At 48.5% G+C, this 6,462-nt stretch overlaps 1 protein-coding gene across 1 annotated transcript in view; it reads right to left on the reverse strand.

Moving 5' to 3' along the window:
- The window catches only part of MOGAT2 (monoacylglycerol O-acyltransferase 2), a 22,338-nt gene that overhangs the window by 4,775 nt on the left and 11,101 nt on the right, over window positions 1-6,462 (reverse strand). The gene's annotated exons all lie outside the window — the stretch shown is intronic.

Raw genomic sequence — 6,462 nt, forward strand, 5'->3', positions numbered from 1 at the left:
CATTTTTCACTGAGATTTATTTCCATCTCCTCCCACCCATCAGCCCAAAATTACTTTCCCAATTGTACAGTTCCTCATGATGCCTTGAGCTGGTCTAGATGCTGTTGGGAATTGACTTTGTTTAAAATGTCCTTCAGTACATTTTCCAATATGGGAAAAAAGCTAAATAGTAAGAAAAAGCTATTTTTTTCCACACCACTTCTCCCCACAACCAGAACAGCAAAGAGAGTATATAATCACTCTGGTGACAATCCATGTAGAGTTGCTGCCTGGCACTGGGACATGTTCCTGCATAACAGCTCAGTGTGGATCCAAGGCTCGTCCTGTCCTGAAGTATCTGCCAAAGGTTTCAAGCATGTTTTCACACATGGTAAGGTGAGACCTAACTCCCAAACATCTAACAGAAAAGTTAATATTTTTCTCTCCACTGGGGAAAGCCTGCAAGGACTCAGCTCCTTGTGCCTGTGTTGGGTGTCCAGGTAACCCATGACTCCATCAAAAAGCAGTGGATGCCTGCTCAAGACTGCTGCAAATTTAGCAGAAAGAGGGAATGGGGAATGCTCATGTCCAGCCTTTTAGGGATGGGCAGCATGGGCTGCAGGTACAGTGCAGCTCATGGACAGCCCTTGAGGGTTGGCTAAGCAGCTGGTAGAAATGCTCAGCCAGTCTGAAAGAGGGATTGAAGCCTGGGAGAAGCTACATGGGAGAACGGGTGCCACAGCACAAGAGGGGATGATTAAAGGGATAGGAAACAATCAGGATTCGGACTCTGGGTTACACTTACTATAGACTGCCCATAAAAGAGGGATTGATGTGACAAACCCACCCTTCTGCTATGCCACCAAGACCTCACCAGAATACCTCATCATCCACTGATGCTTCTGCATCTGGGGACACTCAGAGCAGTGGGGGAAGATGATCCTTTTCAAGTTTTCTAGTCCCAGCTCCCCCAAAGCAGGGGAGTTGGGACTACAAGATCTTTAAGGTCCATTCCAACCTCTTAACATACTATGATCCCATGATTCTAAGGTTAGCCACCGCATAGTTTCCTCACTGAACAGCTGACCAGGGAAATGGTGAAACCAAAATCCCTGAAAGTTTTCAAAAAACATAATATCATAGAAGGTTAAGGGGTTGCAATGGACCTTAAAGCTCATCTAGTCCCAACCCTCTGCCCTGGTCAGGGACACCTCCCACCAGACCAGGGTGCTCAATGTTTCATCCAACCTGGCTTTGAACACTGCCAGTCTTGGGGCATCCACAGCCTCCCTGGGCAACCTGTGCCAGTGTCTCACCACCCCCACAGGAAAAAACTTCTTCCTCATATCTAATCTAAATTTTCCTTCTGTCAATTTACCCCCATTACTTCCTGTCCTATCACTACAGTTCTGAACAAAGAGTCCCTCTCCAGCTTCCCTGGAGCCACTTCAGGTACTGGAAGGCACTCTGAGGACTCCACACAACCTTCTCTTCTCCAGACTGAACAGCCCCAGCTTTCTCAGCATGTCTTCACAGGGAAGGTGCTCCAGTCCTTTTATCAGCTTTGTGGCCTCCTCTGAACTTGCCATGTAGAGATGGCACACAGGGGCATGTTTCTGTGGCAAACATGGCAGTGCTGGGTGAAGGGTTGGACTCAGTGGTCTCAGAGGACTTTCCCAACTTTAATGATTCCATGGTCACAGAGCTTCCACAAATTTCCAGACAAGTCAGAGACACTTGTTCTCGAGAAGAAGCAGACCCTGTGCATTTTGGAGTCACTCTCCAAGCACCCTGGTCCCATCCACACTCAGGGCTCAGTTAATGGTGTGTGTGTTTTTTTAGAATCAGCCAGAAGTGCAGGTTAATCATGAGGATGTATTTTCCTTTCTTCTATCATGGCTCATTTCCCACCTGTCCAAGGGCACTGTTGACTGTACACATGTGCCCATTCAAGCACCTGTTCCTAATGAGAGGAATGGACAAACAAGAATCCTACCACTACCCAGGTGAGAGGTGCCTAGGCAGTAAGAGGGGCAGATGGCTGAAGCACTAAGTGCCCAAGGCCTCTGGCATCATTTGCTCACTTTTGAGTGATCTCAGCTTGCAGCAATGTTTCCTGCATTCAGCTTCCAAATAGCCTTTCATCTCTGGGTGATTTATAAGCAGGGAGACAAGATGCTCAGGTGTGTTGGAAACCACTGAATCTCTGGCTGTGTGTGAGGGGGGACAAGGTTGGGTAACAGGGCAGCCACTGAGCTGTGCAAACTGCTCTGATGGGAGACAAGGGGCTCAGGTGCATGGTGTGGTTCTCAGGGACATCCTGTGCAAGGCCAGGAGTTGGACTCAATGATCCTTCAGGGACCTTCCAACTCTGAATATTCTGTGAGAGTTCATCTGTGCTTAGACCCCACACTCCTGTAAAAACCCTCTCTAGGAGACATCCAGCTGCTGCCTTGGTATTCATCCCAGTGAAAGGGGAGGGAGGAAAGGAAAGGAAAGAACAAAGAATAAGGCTTGGAGCAATAAGACAAGGGACAATTTTTTTTAAACTAAGGGAGAGAAGATTCAGACTAGATATAAGGAATACATTTGCTTACAATGAGGGTGCTGAGGCACTGGCACAGTTTGCCCAGAGCAGCTGTGGCTGCCCCATCCCTGGAAGTGTTCAAGGCCAGGTTGGATGGGGTTTGGATCAACCTGGTCTAGTGGAAGGTGTCCCTGTCCATGGCAGGGGGGTGAAACGAGATGGTCTGTAAGGTCCCTTCCAACCCAAACCATTCTAGGATTCTGTGATAACATGGCCACAGTCCTGGGCTACTGGCTCTGGGTGGCCCTGCTTGAGCAGGGGGTTGGACCTGGTGACCTCCAGAGTTCCCTTCCAACCTCACCTGGAGTAGGAATCAAGTCACTCAAGATTTGGTGGATCATAGAATCATAGAATGTTAAGGGGTTGAAATAGACCTGGAAGATCATCTACTCCCAACCCCACCTGCCATGGATGTGGTTAATGTTTCTGCAAGAGCTGTCCCCTGCAGTAGCCCTGGGGAGAGCAGGTCACAATGTCTGCTTATATATGAATGATTTGGTAAGAACTCATGAAGAAACCAGAGAGCTCGTACAAGACCGAGGGTGGTAAGACACTGGCACAGGTTGCCCAGGGAGGCTGTGGCTGCCCCAACCCTGGCAGTGTTCACAGCCAGGTTGGATGAAGCCTTGAGCAACCTGCTCTGGTGGGAGGTGTCCCTGCCCAGGGCAGGGGGTTGGGACTAGATGATCTTTAGAGTCCATTCCAACTCCCTAACATTCTATGAGAGGGAAATCTGCAGCAGAGGAGATACTTGGGCAAAGTCTCTTACATCATAGGTCAGGTCCCTGGACTCTAAACCACCCTTCTCCCTCTGGAAATTCTTTTATACAGAAACTCCATTGTCCCTTCTGGATTGTTCCCACTGTCTATTCACTCCTTCCCTGTCCTCCTTCCAGAGGTCAATCTCCATTCCCAAACTGCCAGGAAACTTAATGGTGCAACTCTGCACAGCCTCACTCTCCTGTTCTCCAGCCCCCAAGTGCCTAACAGAGCAGGGCCTGAGGTGCCAAGAGGTGGGAGTCTCCTCCCTCCTGCCTTGGATGGGTTGTCATTTCCACACCCTCCAGATGGCATTTGCTGCTCTGGTCTTTACAGGAGAGTTGAATATTTAATAATTGTCAAAGGACTTCAGGGTCCAGCCAAGCTGGTCTGTGTGTAAGCATCTTTGCTCAACCCAAAGTTTTCTTGGTGAGACAAGTTTTTCATCTTAGAGGAATCGGAGGGATGCCAAGTTAATGTGTATGGCCTGTGGTCTGAAGGCAATGAGCTGTTAGTAGCTGAGGGTTGTGCTCTCCAAATTGAGCCATTGGTTTGTTGGCTTCCTCGAGCTTCCCCTTGGCATAGTCAGGATATCTTGGCTGCTGACAACAGTAATGACCCATTCTCCAAGGTGTTATGAAGCCTTCTGGATCCCAGATGTGAGGTGATCTTGGCCTTCCTAACAAATCATAACTGTTTAAGTTGGAAAGGCCCTCTAAGATCATTGAGTCCAACCATTCCCCCAGCACTGCCAAGGCCACCACCAACCCATGTCCCCAAGTGCCACATCCACACAGCTGTTAAATCCCTCTGGGGATGCTGTCTCCACCACTCACCAGAGCAGCCTGTGCCAGGGCTGGACAACTCTTTTGCGGAGGAACTTAACAAACTTAAATGAACTTAACAAACTTAAATCAACTTAAATTTGTGTTTTTAAGGATAAGTTGTATTTTATCCTTCTCCTTCATGGTGAAATATCTTGATAGCTCCAGTTTTTATGGCTTGAAGTGATTATCCTGTAACAGAAACCTCCTCTGTCTACTCAAATGTGGGTCCAAGACGTGGGTGAAACCCTATCCCAGTTCCACCAGCTCCTGGAGAGACGTGGTGAGACCTTCTCCATGCATGTCAGCTATGTTAGGGAAATGCACATGCTCTAAGAGCTCTAAGAGCCCATGCACTGGTGAGGATCTTGAGCAAATTAATCCAAATTAATTTTAAACAGGATTAGTTAAATGGCATTAACATCCCAAGTAGATGGTCTTAGATGGAATTAAAGTGCCCTTAGTTTAGTTTTGGATTTAATTCATTTTAGAGTGGAACTAAGCTAATTGGGGTTAGGTCTTCTGAGGGACTTTATCAGCACAGGAGTTCAGCACTGTTTTATCCAGGCTGATTTAATTCACCCTTTGAGATATGGCTGGGGTTTCCTAGTTACTCCTGACAGATGGGCTGTCCTGCCCCAAACCATGGGCAGACAGAGGACAGGCAATTCGCTGTTTAAGGCTAATGCTTGAGGAAAGCATAGTGAGGCCCTGGCACAGGTTGCCCGGAGAAGCTGTGGCTGCCACATCCTAGGAGCTGTTCCAGGCCAGGTTGGACAGGGCTTGGAGCACCCTGGTCTAGTGGAAGGTGTCCCTACCCATGGCAGGGGGGTGGGACTGGATGATCATTAAGGTCCCTTCCAACCCAAGCCATTCTGTGATTCTGTGGTGCTATGATTCAAATAAAGATCTCCCTGAGTCCAAACGGTTGAAGAGTTGTGTGCTCCAGCAGGCCCTGGAGATGCAGCAACATCCAGGCCCCCAATCAGCATTGTCCTCCCTGAGTCCAAATGGTTGAAGAGTGGTGTGCTCCAGCAGGTCCTGGAGATGCAGCGACATCCAGGCCCCCAATCAGCATTGTCTATAGGGCTGAAGGGATTAAAAAGTTGTTAAGTGAGGAATTAATCAAGTCGAGCTGAGATGAGTATGGGCACTGCATGGTGTGTACCATGTCAGGGGGGATGTGGTCAGGGAGGGCACTGACTTGCCATGTCATTCCCTCATTGGGGTCGATGAACATGAGGTGGGAGACAGGGAGCAGCACAGCATTACCCCCACAGTCAGAGAGCAGAGGAGGATGTGGTGGAGGATGTGGTGAGGAAATCTAGTCAGCAAGCTCCTGCCTTCTTCACTGAAAGTCTCCCAAATTGAATTGCTATTGTATGTCTATCCTTCTCTGCCCCCAAACTCTGTTTACAAGGATGTTATGGTCATTAATACACTCTTAAGTAGGATAAACCTCCTTTCAACTTTGTCCTAAGCAAATCCTCAGGTCCCTTGTTGTCTGTGGGCACTTCCAAAGAGCATCTTCTGCAGGATGAAACATGCAGCCAGTTTCTCTGTGGGAAGAAATCCAGCAAAGCAATCCAGAAACCCACCCAGATCCAAAGAAGAAGTTGTGCCAAGCTGAAGAGAAGCAGGTAGCCCACCAAGGGTGTCTGGATGGGAGACCAAAGTGTAGGGCAAGGAAAGGCAATCTGAGTACTGCCAGTTGCTGAGGAGGATGGGTTTCAGGTCCCAGGAGTGGTGAGGGTCTGAGAGGGATAGTTAGAGCCATAGAGAGCCTTGGTCCCTTGGATTTTCTCCAGGTGTCACAGCATCAAGGCAGAGCTGTGTTTACAGCAAGTGCTGGGGAGTCTGAACAGCCAGATGGGTTTAAATTGAGTTCAGATGGGACTTCACCACCCTCATCCCCAAAGCTGAGTAAGGATGGGAGCTCCAAAATGACCAAGTCCTCCCTTGCTCTTGTGTGATGCTGCTTTTGGGGTCTTGTAGGACTTTCTTTCTCCAGTGGCTTAGTATGTTGCTTGGCAACAAAGATGGTGGGACACAGTCCTCTGGTGGACCTCAGCCATGCTCTCTCTCTTACCTAAGGTCACCCTGTGGCAGAGAAGAGAAGGCCAACACATGGGACAGAGAAGTTCCTCAGTAAAGGACAGCAAAATGCCTTGACAATCCCTCCTCCAACCAACAGAAGGAAGCAAAGGGGACAGCCAAGAGTGCTGGAAAGCAGAAATTATACTTAATGTCATGGGCCATGATACAAAGTCCCAAGTTACAAATAATACTACTGTTCTGTGAAAAGAGAGGAAA

This window comes from Acanthisitta chloris, unplaced genomic scaffold (assembly GCF_000695815.1).
Source record: "Acanthisitta chloris isolate BGI_N310 unplaced genomic scaffold, ASM69581v1 scaffold2777, whole genome shotgun sequence".
NCBI classification, from domain to species: domain Eukaryota; kingdom Metazoa; phylum Chordata; class Aves; order Passeriformes; family Acanthisittidae; genus Acanthisitta; species Acanthisitta chloris.